A 15,890-nucleotide genomic window follows, 5' to 3' on the forward strand; every position below is an offset into this window, starting at 1 on the left:
GGGGAAGGAGGTCCAGGGGCAGTGGATGTGCCCGCGGATGGAAGCCCAGGGGAGCGAGACACGGCAGGGACAGACAGAGCCACGGAGCTCCCCAGAGCAGCTGGGCAGGAGACGCCAGTGCCCGGAGCACGGGGTAGCGGCCCCGGGGCAGTGGGGATAGCAGGAGGTTTATCTGGGGACACATTTTGGAGCAGAGGAGCTGTGAGGGTCCGAAGGTTTTGTTCTGGGCCCCACCCCAGCGAGGGGCTCTGCGGTATTGCTCTGGTGAGCATCTCCACACGCCGCAGCTTCTCGTCCCCTTTCAGCTCCCGCTCCCCCTTGGGGCACGTCCCCCCCGGCCCTTTCCCCGGAGCTCTGAGGCCATCACCCCCCAGTCTGCCTAAGCCCAAACTTCAGCCTGGTCCCCGAGCGTCCCTCCGGGCAGGACTCAGCGCGCGACACGCACACGGAAATCGGCTCAAGCCATTCAGTTAAATCCCCCCGGCCTCACCCCGAAGGGTTCGTGCCAGAAGTGCCAGCCTGGTGCGGGCTGCGAGCGTGGGCTGGCAGCGACCCCCGGCCCCGGCCCCTCCGGACCCCCGGCAGAGGGACCCCCTCCCGCCCCGCTCCTGCAGAGGGAGCGCAAGGAGCGGGAATGAGCCACGGCCTCCGCGCAGCCATTTCGTCCTCGGGAAGCGTCAGCAGGGTGTTGCTGTCCAAAGAGAAGAGAAAACTCCGCTCAGACGGGGAACTTCCCCTCGCAAACAAAAATGTGCCGTCGGTTCCCGCAGTGCTCGGCCAGACCCGGGGCCGTGCCCTTTGTTTGCCCGGAATTCCCTTCCCAAACACCCAGGACCCACGACATCCGTGCAGGGGAATGGACCTGCCCTCCTCACTCCCACCTCCCGCAAAAAGCAGGGCAGTGATTGGAAAGGACACTGCTGCACCTTCCGTGGACAAGCAGGGAGGGGAGTGGCAGCCCAGGAAGCCCCCATTACTTCTGCCTTTCCCGGGTTGCTCTCTGTCTGCTCGCCCTTCCCGTCCAGCCGTCTCTTCCTCTCACCAGAAGGGCAGAGGGCCGATGCCCCGGCAGGAGGCAGAGGATCCACCTTGCTGGGGTGGCTGTTGTGTCCCACCTGTCCCAGCACCCACACTCGGCCCGGCTTGGCTCTGCGTGCTGCCAGCCCCGTGCGCAGCCCATGCCAGCGCCCCAGGAGCCGTGCTCTCCCCAGGCTTTGGGGCAGGACAGTGTTCCCAGCTGCTGCAGCCTCGGAGGTTGCTGTAGCAGTGGCGCTTGCCTGCTTGTCTCATTGCTGGCCCGAGTGTAGCCTTCAGCTCCCATCTCCCAAGTGGCTCTTTCCTTTCAGCTGAAACTTCCTGTTGGCTCTCATTTTCATTCTTTACCTCTTCAGCAGTGCAGAAAATTGGCACTTAATGTGCCCTGTGAGGCTGTGTGGTAGCAGCTTAATTGACCCTGGTTGCATCACCCTGGCCACAGCGCGGTCAGCGAGCTCAGCCTCGGGCCACGTTCATTTCCCGTCCCCGCTTTGTTTTCCTGCCCTTCCCGGGGGTGCTGCTGGTGTTTGGCTCCAGGTGAGGGTCGTAGAGGAGCAGGCACGGCCCAGGCTGCCCAGAGAGGTGCAGGAGTCCCTCTCGGGTTCCCACCCAGGGAAATATGGCTTCCTGCAGCTCTCCAGCCTCCTTTCTGCCCTCATCCTCGTGCCTTCCCCAGCTGGTCAGCAGGTTGCTCCAAACCCTGCACATCCCAACATCCCACCTTTGATGAGGCGGGTGGCAGGACCGTGCTGCAGCTCTAGGAGCTTCCCCAAGCGCTGCAAATCAGTCAGAAACCTAAACTGCTGGTGGCAGCCCTGACCTTGACAGTTGTTTTCCAGGAGCTGGTCCCAGGCACCTGGCCTTGCGTGAAGGGATTGCAGAATGTGTCAGTGGGGACCAAGTGGCACACTGACCAAAAAGCTTATGATAAAACCAGACCTGTAGCAATCACCCAGACGTGGTCTCAGCTTAGCTCAAATTCCCTTATTGCATCCTTTGGGGCAGAGATTGCTGCAGGAAGACCTGAAATAATTGGTATTCAGAGCGTCGTAAAACTCCACGTGAGGTTGACAATCCAGGCAGGACTGCATTATGGCAGATGTCTAGCAGGGGAATAAGATTTTCCAGGTGAATGAAGGAAATGCATGCAGCCATTGTTTTGGGATATTCCTGAGCGCTGCTGAGGAGAAGTGGCTGCTCACTGCTGCTCTGTCATGGGAGAGTGGAGCACTGCCGCCAAGGCTGTGCCCAGCTGCTGCCCTGGCACTCAGCCAGCGGGACCCTCCTCACCCCAGCGGGCTCTGGGGGACAGCAGGGCCACACCAGCAGCAGCAGCAGCAGGTCCTGCAGATGTCCCTGCAGGCCCCCATGGAATTCCCTGGGCTTGGGTACAGGTTCCCAGGGTAGGGCTAAGGCAGCACCTCCGACGTGGCGTGCCTGGGATGCTCTGTTAACGAGGAGGGTTTCCTCCGATTGAATATCTCACCACTCAGTTTGTGTTGGACCGTGGAGTCCTTCCAGCACTTGGAATACAATGAGTTAGTATCTGCTGCTCTGGAGTTTGCATCCCGGCGGAGAGCCCGGCCAGCTGGGAGCACGCTGGGACCAGGCTCCAGCACAAAGAACAATGGGAAGGCTCAGCAAGGGGCTCTGGGGGCAAGACCCAGCCTTGGTAACAGCGCTGCGTCTGGGGCTGCTCCCATCTCTCTCATTCTCCACCAAGAGAGGATCACAGCCTCCAGACCCTCCTTTTAACTCTGCAGCTTGTCCCCTCGCTCGTCTTTCCTGCTCTTTCAGGCGGTGGGCTCTGCGTGCCAAATGGGATGCTGGGGAAGGCGCTGCTGCCTGGATGGGCTCCAGATGCAATGCAGCTAATCCATTTTTATAGCCGGGAGCAGGTGTCTCGTGCATCACCAGCAGCTCTTCTAAAGATCACTCTTTTTATTTGGCCACGAGCACTGGAGGGGTCCAAGGCACCACCCAGTGCCCTCCAGCTCCACAAACGCCCTGTGGAGCCACGGTTCTGCTGCATCAACCCAGCCTCACCCAGGAGAGCAGGGAGGGCTCTGGGTGACTGCTGGCATCCCTGGCCAGGGTCACAGGACCAGAGCCATGCCTGCACCTCACTCCTGGGCTTCAGAGTCACAGTGACCAGTCCTGGGGCTGTGCAGCCCCCCCAGGGCTTCGTGGACTGACGAGTGTGTGCATAAAATGAAGAACACAGCCTTGGGGACACAGAGAAATTCCTTTTTTGCTTGTACTATCCCCCGGTTCCTGTGCCTGGGAAGAGCCAGTACCTGTGGGGAGGAAAAGAAAAGAATCTACTGTAGGAGCTGGAAACAGGAAAGGCCAAAGGGTTTGTTTTCCATCCTCAGACCTCAGCAATGCAGCAAGTGGAGCTCAGTCAAGAAACCCCATCCAAACCCACAGCTCATGAAGCTGCTCTGGGCAAACAAAACCTCAAAGGGCCCTCTGTCCTTGCCCGTCCCATTCCCGCTCTGGACGGGAGAAGTGACCCGGGCCTGCAGGACTGGGGACCCTCAGCCGTGCCACAGCAGGACTGAGGCACAGCCCCAGCGCTCTCTGAGGTGACAACCCCATCCCCAAAGCAGCCAGGAGCACCTGGAGGAGCTGCAGCCACAGATCCTGCAGCTTTGCTGAAGGGAGTGGGTCCTGGAGGGCTCAGAGACCCCAGAAAAGAGCCGGGGCCCCAGCCAAGGAGCTTCACCACAGCAGCTACCGACGCGCCTGGGCTCGTTGGCCCTGCTGAGACAAAGAGCCATTGCTGAATTCAGCTGCCCTGGGTATTTTTTTTCCCTCTTCGATGAATCACCTGCTAAAAATATTATAAATTGAGTCGCTGGCCAGACCTTTCACTTCTCTGGAAGCAAAAATATTTATTTTACTCAGGCCGTGCCTGTGTTTTAGCAGAACTTTATGATCAATTTTGGAGGAATGTGCCATGCTGTATATTCAAATTACAACTTTTTTTGGCTCACAGTGTAAGTTTAAAATGTCTTGTTTAAGACACAACTGTCAAGCTGCCAGAAAAATGCATTTTCAGCTGTTTTCCTCCCAAAAGCAGCAGTTTTGCCCTGTTGATGGTTATTGTCAACCCAGGTGTGTGCCTGTTCCAGGGCTTGGTGATCGAGGGGGGCAGGCTGGACTGGCTTAGACTGGGAGCTTCCACTTCCATGGAAAAACCAGCACTGCAAAGTCAGGTCCCAGGGAGCTCCGGAGCTGCCTGGCTGGTGGGGACAGATCCATTCCCATGGAACAAGGCTGCATTTTCGGGAGCTGGAGCGGGACCTTCTCCTGCCCAGGCTCCAGGCTGGTGCAAACGTGATGCAGATTGTCAGACAGGCGCCAGCACAATGAGATCCTTGAGGAGAGAATCATCACAGAAGCCCCGGGAGCCAAAGGAGCTTTGTCCTGGGAACATCTTCCTCCTCCTGAGGTGTGCAGGTGAGTCACATCATGCTGCCAGGGCACTGGAGCCAGGCTCTGTGCCGCCAGCCACCGAGAGCCCGCCGGGACCACGCACCACCAGCTCCTGTTGCCCTTGCTCCCGTGCCAGGTACACTTCCCCATAAACTTTCATCTGAATTTAGGAAGGAAATGAGGGAAATTTCTTTTTCTTGCTCCAGGGCAAAGAGAATAATGGGATCTTTATTCCCCAGTAATTAAGTTGATTTTTGTGTGGGTTTAATTTACACTCCCTTCCAGCCTCCCCTGCAAAGTGGGAATGTGGCTGTGGGTGGGCAGGGAACATCAGCCCGGCTGGGCACCAGGACCAGGTGCTTGTCAGGGCATCCCCGAGTGCAGGAGCTGGGGGCCCAGAACCAGCAGTTGGGATCCTCTTCATGCCAGTTTCCCAGTCCCACGGGCGGGAGCTCTCCCCACCACTTCTCCCAGGTCTGCCAGCCCCCGGCACCTGCTCCGCACCGCTGCCTGTGGCACTGCCTGTGGCACTACACTGCTTTCCTGGACAAAGGCATCCAAAGCCTTGCAGCCCCTGCCAAGAGCCCCGAGGATGAGCTGGATCCCATCCCTTCAGCCCCCTGTGAGGAGCAGCTTCCCCAGGAGCAGGAGAGGGTGATGAGCCCCCCAGGAGCAGCATCTGCTCCCGCGGCGGTTTCCCTGTGCCGGATGTCGCAGCCACAACGCAGCGCAGCACATGTGGGACGCCCTCAGCCCACCTGGCACATCCTCCGAGGAGCTGGGCTGGCCTCATGGGGCACCAAGGCTCGCGGGAGCGGCCACAGATGCAACGCAGGGGTTCCTGCCTCTGAGGCGAGGTGGCGATCGGGCACAGGATCATCCTCAGGCCAACACCAGCAGAGCCAGGGCACTGCACTGCCAGACTGCAAAAACAAGCACACAGAGATATTCACACCCACATGAAATTCCCAGCAAGCAGAGAACAGTGTCTTCATCACAGATGTCAAGTACCTAAATACCCGAAGCCAAAAGCTGCTGCGGCTGTGGGAGGAACGAGGGTCCCCTCGCTGCCATACACCCCCCTGGCCCTCCCTCGCTGCAGGGCACGTGGCAGAGGAGAGGAAAGCCAAGCCGGGCACAAATGAGAACCTGCTGTGTCTGCTCTGCGCTCGTGGGCTGCAGAGGGGGAGCAGCACCCCCTGCACCCAAAGCCAGCCCCATCCCTGGGGGTGCAAAACCCACAGCAACACCTGCTGAACCCTTTCTTCCTCTTATCCTGTCCAAGGGGATGATAAGAATTCAGACACCCTAAAGTCCACCATCTTGTCATACAAGTCACAATATTAAATCTAGTTGCGGTATCAGCAGTGAGTTTCCTTGGAAATGGCAAAGAAAACAGCAGCATTAATTAAAAGCACAGCCTTTTGTGTTCATTCCTCACTAGCTGTCTTTTTTCCACTCTCCTCTTGTATATTTGATCTGTTCAAAGCTGAGGAAATGTTACCCACAGCTTTACAATAGCAACCGATTTACGGTGCCTGCTTAGTCACTGGGGAATTTCTTGGATTTTATGTTTTCTGAAAAAACAGAGCCACCATTGGCTTGGTCAGTGTACAGCTGACAAATTCAGACTAAGGCTCACCAATATTTTATAGTTGTGGTTGGAGGTGAAATTCCACTCATAACTTTTTGACAGTCCTGAGGCCTTTTGTACATATACTGGGCTCTGAGCACCCTGCTGGAGCTGAAGATGTCCCTGCCCATGGCAGGGGATTGGACTAAATGAACTTTAAAGGTCATTTCCAGCCCCAAACACCCTGTGATTCTATGAATTCTCATTCAGGGCTGCTCCACATCCCCTCACAAGTGTTGGTCAGATGCAGAGAAGAGCCCTTCCTGCAGAACAGGCTCAGGAAGTTTCTGTCCTCGGCTGAAACCCCTTTGGTGTGGAAGAGCCTGGAACTTATTACAAATCGCTTAAGTAACTTTGGCTCACTCATGCTGATTAAATTGCTTCCCTGACTATTCCAGAGGCTCAAAACCACCAGCAGCTCCCAGGCTCACTGTGCAAAATTAATTAAAGCAGACGATAACTTGGCAAGGACAAAAAAAGAAAGTCTCATAGTAAGGAACAAGCCCAGGGCGGGGGCGTTTGCTGGAGCACGTGCCTGTGGGTGCCGTTAGGTGTTTGGGATACAGCCTCATGCAGGGAGAGACCTCAGCTCACACGTAACACCACCCTCAGCCCTCAGTGCTTTCCCAAATCTGGGCATAAAAATAAACTTGGAAGTTCAGAGCAGAATCAGAGCACAAAGGCAGGGTCCCCTCGGTTTCCATAGGAAGCAGAATTAATAGCTTGGCAGAAGGGGTGCGTTTCCATTTTTGTACAAGTATTTCCTCCGCCTCCTGCAGAAAAAAAAGTTGTGTAAGAAACACGGATTCAGATAGTTCTCCAGAACCTGGCAGCGGCTCCAAGGCATCCCAGGAGGTGCCTGCAGAACTTCCAGGTTTCCAAAAAAAAACAAGTGGACCATCACTCCTCTCTTCCTTGAAAGCACCAGCAAGGCAAGCACGGAGAGGAGCCTGGCACCTTCCTCCTGGACCTGCTGCAGAAGGGGAAGTGGGCTCCAGGGTCTTTGACACGCTCAGCTCATCCAGTGGAGGTCCCTTTCAGCCCCCTGCGAGGAGGGGAGGGGGCTCCATGGTGCATGTGCCGTGCATTAAGCAAGAGCCGTGGCAGCAGGAGAGAACCGAGCCTGAGCCCGACCTTCTCCCCCCTCCCCTTCCCCAGCGTTATCTGAAACCACAGCCTTGACTGGCTGCAGTTCTCATCCATCTGCAAAAGCACATTAAGGAGGGAGAGAAAGGTTGGCAGCTGACCACGAACCAAATCCCCAGAGAGGTCCTTACCTGACTCCAACCAGATGCTGTTTATCAGCCCGAGCGTTCGCTACATGCCCGATGTGACGGAGACAGGAGAAATACAAGAAATGCTTGTTATGCTCAGGGCTTCGGGGGGTTTTCATCCTCGGGCCGGATATACAAGTTCCAGGAGAGGAATATGCATCCCTGGAGTCCTGGGCTGAATCTGGAATTCATATACTCTGTAAATGTACTTTATTTAATACAGGAATCAAGAAGGGGTTTGGAATTATTGCACTGGAGAGTTTGATTGCATAGTTACAGCTTGGAATTAAGGAATAACTGCCGATCTGTTGGGCAGTGCATCAGCCCCATGGAAAGGGCAGGATGGTGTGTTCTGGCTGCACTGTTCTGTCCCTGTTCTCCAACCAGTGCCCTACATGTGCTGAAGCCTGAGAGAAGGTTCCAGTGGGGTCTGCTCCAGCCCTGCAGGTATCCCATCCCAGATCTCCCTTTGGATTAAGCCAGCAGAGCCCATCAGACCAGGAAGAGGCACCACAGGGACAGTGCAGGGTCCCAGAGGCCAAGGAAGCCTCTCAGAGCAGCACAAGAACCAGGGCCAGGCTGGGAGGTGGGAAGGATGTGCTGCCAAAACCAGGGCAGCGGTGACGTGGAACATGGAACAGCGATCCAGCCCAAGCAAAGGCAGATGTGTTTGCTGGGAAAACGAGGACAGGACTCTCTGAGAGATGGCTGTATCCTTGTGCAAGCACATACCTGTATGTTTATATAGATGTACACGTGCCTTTTATGTGTTCCAGCCTGGCTTTAAGGATCTAACATGTTTTTGCTGCACCACCACGCTTTATCTGATACCTGCAAGGTGCATCTGTCTCTGGAAGTGCCTCATCCTCACCTGTGTCCCACTGGCAGCTCTGCAGAGCATGGTGCCAGCAGCTCAGTGTCACAGGGCTCTGGGCACCGTGCAAGGCTCTGCCTGTGGAAATGAATGCCCAAAGCCCCAGCCCAGCTCTCAGAGCCTTCGGCCGGCTGTTACAGTCACTAAGAGCTTTTATAGCCTGGAGGGACCTGATTGCTAATTAACAGCTAATTATTGTCAAATTAACATCTGGAGCACCTCTGGAGGAGCCCCAGAGCCAGGGTGCACCCTGGGGGTTTTTCTCCCTGCCAGGTTGGGTGTTGGACTCTCCCAGGTACTCCTACAGAGCTGCTGGCACTGAGCAGAGGGAGGGCACACTGGCTGCTCCCTCCTTTGCTTTCCCAAGCAAATCTGCAGGGAAGAACCATCTCCCCACGCAGCCCCAGGCCCTGCTTTGGGACCCTTGGGGATTATCAGCAAATGGCATTTTTTGGAAAGGCTGTGACATGAAATTTGCTATAGGGAAAGCATCCCATCCCCGGAGATGCCCTGGCCAGCTGATCCCAGCTGACAGGCAGGGACAACCCATCGGGAAGGTGCTGAGGAAGTGGGTGAAGAACACTTTGCTGCATCAGTGTCTCCTGCTCCACCAGCTGCTGTGTAAATCACGTTGGCTTCAGAACCTGCTGGCAAAACTTAAAGCAGTCTCCATGCTCCAGCCACCACAAGGGTATTAATCAGGCTAAAAATATAAAAACAACATGAAAAACACCATCTACGGGGTGTGCGGCATCAGACGCTCACTCCGGGAGCTTGGCCAAGTGCTCATATCTCGACTCTCATAAATACACCGCCAGGAAAACGCATTATCTCTGCAGTGCTCTTGGAGCAGGGAGAGCTCAGAGCAAAGCAGGCCATGGCACCTGCTGCATTTTAATGATCCTTCGTCATCAGCTGTAGGGAAACTGAGATTTAAATGACTGTCCTGCAGTGCCCTGACCTTCCCACCACGGCTCTTGCAAAGCTGGCATCGGCAGCGGGAGGATCAGCAGTGCCAGCCAGTGCATTCACACAAATCCTCCCGTTCTGGAGCGCCAGAACACGACCACACATCCATGTCCTGGACCAGCAGCACTGCCAGGGGAGCACCAGCCACTGGGATGTGGGAGCGTGGCCTGAGTGGGGTGACAGACCCACCCTGGTAAAAAACACAAAGAAAGGCTTTATTATGTTCAGGGAGCCCAAAGAACAGGGTTGATGTAGAAAACACGCCCTTTGCATTGCTCTCCATTGCCCATAAAGCCATAAACCCCTTTCAAATGCTCCATCCCCCTAACTTTTGGATGTCATTAAACGCTTTATTAATTTACTCCAAATGTCTTCTCTCATATTCCAGCACAGCTAACCCCATCAAAAGGAGACAGCATAGTGCTTAGGCAGCACTTCTGCTCTTCAAAGCCTGTTACTGAGATTAATTGCTTCTCCCGAGTCCTCTGTGAAGGGGAAACATGAGGATAGCTGTTATGAGTGCTGGGTGTGAGGGGGGAAGCGAGATCCAAGGTAAAAGCAGAGTTCCAAGGTGTCCCAGCACTGGCTGGAGAGGATGGGCTGTGCAGGCTGCAGGGGAGGCCCCCAGGACTGCTGCTGGGCTCCCTCTCAGATGGATGTTCCTGCAGCTCCTCGGGGCAAGGCAAAGCCTTGGGTGGGCAGCGTGGTGCCACTTCAGAGCTGAGACCCAAGGTCCTGGCATCTCCCACCTCTGAAAATTCTCCCCGGGCGAGAGCCGAGCGTGTCCTCAGGCTCCCCACTGCTCTTCCCTAACCTCTGCTGCCTGCCAAGAGCCTCTGCAGGCAGAGCTCCCGCCTCCGTCCCAATTTATCCTATGCTGTCACCAATCCCAGTCCATCCTGACATCACCAGTGCCATCACGAGTCCTTCCCACATCCCCGGTGTGGCAGCGGGGCTGGGCAGGGGAGGACCCGCGGCACCGGCCGTGCCCTGCCCCACAGCACAGCTCAAGGTCCCAGTCTCAGTGGCACTAAGGAGGGCTTGCAGACCCGGGGCAGCTGCTGCACAGCCTCCCAAAACGCTTCCTGGCAGCCCCCAGCCTGGCTCCCGCTGGTACCTGCGGAGGATCCTGCGGGAAGCGCCCCGAGCCCGGCTCGGCTGCGCTGGAGGAGCACCGGTGCCCGCGCACCGCGGCCAGATGCGCGCCTCGCCGAGGCTGACACGGTACATCTGCTCTGCGTTTGGGTTTCCATCGTGGAGCTCACCACATCCCCCCCAGCAGGCTGGAGGCGAGGAGGCGAACATCTGGAAGCAATCGTGGCTGTCACGCTTCAAGGAGATACTGCACCACAGAGAGGAGAACCCGATCCCTCGCCCCAGCAGCCGCCTCCCGCCCTCAGCCCGGCAGACGAGCAGAGGACCAGCATCCTGCCACGAGCTGGGTCCTGCCCGGTCCCGAGCCCCTCCCAGGAAGGGCAACGCCCGGCAGCAGCGTGTCATTGGGCCGGGGGACGGGGCTGAGCCCTGGGTGGGCTGCCAGCCCAGCTCCGTGCCAGAGCAGGAGGGGTGCTGGCTGGGGAAGCTCCCGAGGGACTCGGCTCTCTGTTTTGGAGAGCTGGGCTTTTTCAGCCTGGGGAAGAGAAGGCTGCAGGGAGATCTCAGAGCCCATTTCAGTACCACAGATGTCCAGAGAAGCTGTGGCTGCCTCATCTCTGGAAGTTTTCAGGGCCAGGTTGCACAGGGCTTGGAAAACCTGGGACAGTGGGAGGTGTCCCTGCTCATGGCAGGCATGGGGGGCACTGGATGGGCTTCAAAGTCCATCCCAAATCATTTCAGGATTCTGTGATCCCCCTACTGTGGCCAGGCATCTCCGCGAGCCCAGCACGTGTTCGTAAACACCCTGTCACTCCAGCAAACCCTGTACCACATTGGTTTCCTCGGTGCCACCCCCCTGGTGCCCGGGAAGGAGGTGCTTCTCTGTTTAATTAAATGTTCTGTGATTTCTGTAGCTCACCAGGGCTCAGGAGCACCATCACTGCAGAGCATTTCTGGCAGGGAAGGAGCCCTTGTTCCTTTATGATATGGAATAGTTTCAGCATTAGTTATTCCAAAATCATTCTGGTTTATGAGCAACCTGACAACTGGGCAGAGGCGGGAGGCCTGGGTCTGTACCAGGCACTAATAAAACCTTGAGAAGAGCTGTAAGCCCCTGCTGGCAGCTGCTGGGGAGGAAGGGAATTACTCGAGGGCACCTCTGCTCCTGCCTCCTCCCAGTGCAGGCAGCAGCAAGTGTGTTTTCCTCTGCAGAAGGGGATAACCATTGCACGCCACACTCCTGGCAGCAGTGAGCTCCTTCTCATCCCACTCTCACCTCATCCATTTCCCAAAGCATCTCTGGGTACCATCCTGCAACTGCAGGAGAAAAAAAAAGAGGCAGGAACCTCCTCAAAATGCCCAGCTCGGGCACAGAGGCATCTAAATAGCATCCAGTGCTGCTACCCTGGCAGGCTCTGGACCAGTGAGAGTCCATCACAAGGTCCCAGCCCAGTTCCTGAGAGCCCCCAGCACTGTCTGCAGCAGGGATGGAACATCCAGCTGCTGGGGGTGCTGGTCTGGAGCAGGAAGGTTTGGGAGGAGAAGTTAAATAGACGTGGCACCTAGGAGCAACGAGGGCTTTGTGCAAGCCATGAAGAAATAATGAATGGATTAAAATAGAGGATCTATTTTTGGAAGGCCTGGCACAAGATCTGACCCAGAAAGCCACCTGCAAACCTGGCCAGCACCACTTGCCTGTCCTTAGACCTGGAGCTCTGCTCAAAGGCTGAGGCATCCCTGACCCACTGCAGGCCAAGTGCTTGGATGGGCTGGGAGGCACCACTCCGAGCTGCCCCAGCGCCCAGGGGAGGCTTCCTGGCTGCAGGAACCCAAGGGACTCCCAGGAAGAGCAAGGGTAGCTTGGAAAGGCTCAAGGAAAACGAGGTCTGTGGAAACAGGCTCTGTACTGTTTGCACGCTGGATCCAGTTACAGACCAGGTCAATAAAGGAACTGAATTTCGATTTTATGGCCGAAATAATTGCCACTGGCATGCCAAGGACTCTTTAGCAGGGCAGCAGGTGAGGCCATGGCTGGGGTCTGCAGCCCCTCAGGCTGGACAGCACTTGCTGCTCTTTTGTTCCCTCCCTTCTGAGAGGGAAGCTGCAGTCAGTGGCACACGTGTGAGTGACCCAGGCAAGCCACGGCCACCAGTCCCTTCCCCACACAGCACCCAGCCTTCCTCTCACATCTCCTCCTCCTTGCTTTTTCCCTGAAAGCATTCTTGGCTGTGGAAAGCTCCACAGCCAGCAGGTGTGGGGCTGGGGCCAGGACAGGGGCAGCAGGGTCCCCTTGGCACCCTGATCCTTTGCTGCCCAGTGCCTGCCCAGCGTGGGGAGCAGCAGGGCCCTGCCCTCACGCTGGCCATAAGGACAGGCAGGGCTCTGCTGCAGCCGGGCACAGCAGCCAGCGTGTCCTCCCTGCAGGCACAGTGAGATGATTAATTAAAGTGAGAGGCTGCTGCCAGCAGAGAGAATGGGGCTCAGGTGGTTAATTGAACTGAGGCTGCAAATCCAGCCAGGGAGTTTCTGCCTGTGGTCATGCACACAACATCTGCTCTGTTAGGATTCGAGATATAAAGGCATGAGAGGTGTGAGGATGTAGGAATTCCACGAGAGTCCCCATGGCAGCCCTTCTTTGGCCTGGCACCCTTCAGCCTAGAGATGCACAAGGCCAAGCCAGAATTCCACAGGGACGTAGGCATCCCTGGAAATTCCTCCTCCTCTGTGGAAGCGCAGCAATGCACTCTGATAAGCATCACCTCGCTCAGCAGAGCTGCAGCGCTGCTGAGGGGGGCTCACATTAAGATAATGCGAGCGCTGGGCAGAGCAGTTCAACCCAAAAGTGATGGGAGGGTGTGTGACACCCCGTGTCAGCTGCTGCAGCTCCCGCCTGCACCTCGGTGCTCAGCCACGACCTGCAAACATTGGTGGGGCTGAGGAGAGGAGTGGCACCGGCAAGGTCGCTCCAGGGCTGGATCCCTCCTCTCCCTCCCCAAACATCTGTGCAGATGTTAACAGGCGTGCCACGGCTCGATTTTCGATATGAAAGGCAAAGGGTTAGAGTTGAGCTCTTGGGTAAGCGACACCGAGAAAGTCAAAGTTTAATTGGCATTCCTGCCTGGGATGAAAGCCCCCGGCTGCCGGTGCCGGCACGGGCTGAGCGGGTCCATTGGTCACGGGCCGTAAAGGCCACACACAGGCAGCACTGGGGCAGGGCTCCTCTGCCCGGGGGAGTCACAGCTCTCTCGCCTTGGCCTCTCGCTCCCCACGTCTCTCATGAAGGGGCAGCAGAGCTGGGGGACATCCCTGCCCATGCACGTGCTCCCCGCAGTGGTTGGTCCCCGCTGGGGTCAGATCCATGCTGCCCCATCCCTGTCCTCACCTGTCCCATGGGGCTGGGTCCCTGCTGTCCAGGGAGCCACCCTCTGCTGAACACCCTGCACCCCTTGGCCACTGCTTTTCCAGTTTGCAGAGCCCAGGGTGCTCAGGCACCACCCTCACCTGTGAACGGGAGGAAGTCACGTCACCTGCGCTGCCAATGGGCTCCGGGCGTGGAGGAGGTCACGCAGCAGCCACAGCAAGGGGCACGTCTGCCAGGCTTCCCAAACTTCCTGGCAAGGGTTATCCCGCTAAACTGAAGGTCTAGCAGGTGCAAGGCAGTAATTTCACTTCTGATGTGAGTTGTTTGCAGGCCGAGGTGCCAGGGAGGAAGCTCAGATGAAGGTTCCCATTAACACAGGAGCCCCTTGCCTCGCTCCAAGCCCTTCCCACATCAAATTCCTCACTGGCAAAATGGAACCACTGCTGTGGCCTCAATCCCTTTCAGCTGCTGCATTGTAGGGGAGCTCTTGGCCCCGACGGAGCTGCTCCAGCTTCTTCTGGGCTTCTCAGAAGAACCAAAGCTGTTGGGGAAGATGAAATAGGAAAACCTTATAAATATGATTGCCTGGCAAAAGATTTGGAAAATACAGACATTGAGATGAGAACTAGATTTGAAATAACAAACCTTGACTACTGAATAACTAGAAAACAACAGTATAGCCAGGTTGAAAGCAATCCCCCTTCTGATTAAACAATGCCCTTTACCTGCAGATAGGTCCAAAGGTCAAATGGAATGCTCTGTCTCACCCCCAATGTATGGTTCATCCCACACCTGTGACCCTCCCCTGAAGCATCAGATATCTGTGACCCCATTGGCCCAAGTCCTGCTCCAGCCCACCTTGAAGCCCCCTGATAAGGTGTGCCCGAGGGACCAGACGCTCTCTTGGACCTTCCCCTGGGACCGTCACCTGGAACCCTCGCTCCCTCTCCCTCTCTCCCTGGGCCTGCCACGAGTTGCGCCTGGCAACTCCAAGCAGGGCCTTTCCCCCTTTTAATAAACCACATCTTCTAAGACCTGACTTCAGAGATCTCTCATCCATCCAAACCGTCCTGGAGTCCCGCGCTCGCTACAAAAGCAAATGAAGAAACATCTTTCTTCTTAAATTGACAGGGACACGGGTTGCTTGGAGGAGCACCAGGATCAGACTGGGGCAGCTTTTCCTTGTCCCACTGATCCAATATTACTGCAAAGGATGGGGCTGGGCATGGCTTTGCCTCTCTGGGGGATCAGCAGTGAAGGGGAAGGTGGTTGCTGTTATCAGTAGTTCTCACTGTAATTCGGAGCAGCTGCCCTGTGCCAAGCTCCTTCTGCAGCCTGTTCCTAACAGCACACTGGACACAGCTGAGCACATCCCCGGCTGCCAGACAAGTCCTTCTGCTTCAGCTGCTCCTCTCAGCCTGGCAAAGCTTTGGGTGTCTCCTGTACAGGGCCACTGCTCCCATGGCTGAGCCACTGCCGTGTGGGCACACACAGAGCAGCTGCCAGTGGGACTTCCATTCCCATTCCTACTCTGTTGCAATGGCTGCAAGGAGCAAGACCAGCCTCACCAAAGGCATACCTCACTGTGGCCTGGCCAGACCCTCGGAGAGAAGTCAAGTGATCTTGGAGCTGCAGAAGATCTGCCATAAAAATCCATCCAGAAGCTGGTGCCCACTGTGCAGCAGGATGTGCCTCCCAAGTTATTGTTCCACAGTTCTTCTGACAGCCCCTTGAGAATCCTCTGAGGAAGGGGACACTGGGCAGGGAAGGATGGCATGGTGATGGGGTCTGATGCAGCCCAGAATGCCCTGAGAGGAGGAGGTGCTGTGCTCCGTGCTTGTGGACAAGGAACACTGGCTTTATCTCTGACACTACTCTGTAAAAAACATTAAAAATTCCTACAAAATACAAGCTTTTTGTGCAAATACAGTGAATCCTCCTGCTCTCCCCCTTTGCCTCCTGCTCTGCACTGTGCATTCCCATCCGGTCACTTTCCACTGCAGTCAACACTCCATTGCTGGCTCTGCTGGGACGCAGCTCCCTGCCCATGCTCGCTGTCCCCTCCTGCCCCTCTGCTCCTCTCCCGGCCTCCACCCCTGCCCAGGACCATGGCAACGGCCGTGACGTCTCCTGCACCTCGAGGGTGATTCGATTACAGGGGCTGAGAAAGTCCCTGTTGGAGCAGAAATGGATCCAATTATCGACACT

General features: G+C 56.5%; 1 protein-coding gene across 1 annotated transcript in view; it reads left to right on the plus strand.

Moving 5' to 3' along the window:
- NKX6-3 (NK6 homeobox 3) overlaps nucleotides 1-15,890 on the plus strand; it is a 322,554-nt gene that overhangs the window by 268,022 nt on the left and 38,642 nt on the right. The gene's annotated exons all lie outside the window — the stretch shown is intronic.

The sequence above is a fragment of the Anomalospiza imberbis genome, chromosome 28, assembly GCF_031753505.1.
Source record: "Anomalospiza imberbis isolate Cuckoo-Finch-1a 21T00152 chromosome 28, ASM3175350v1, whole genome shotgun sequence".
Classification (NCBI taxonomy): domain Eukaryota; kingdom Metazoa; phylum Chordata; class Aves; order Passeriformes; family Viduidae; genus Anomalospiza; species Anomalospiza imberbis.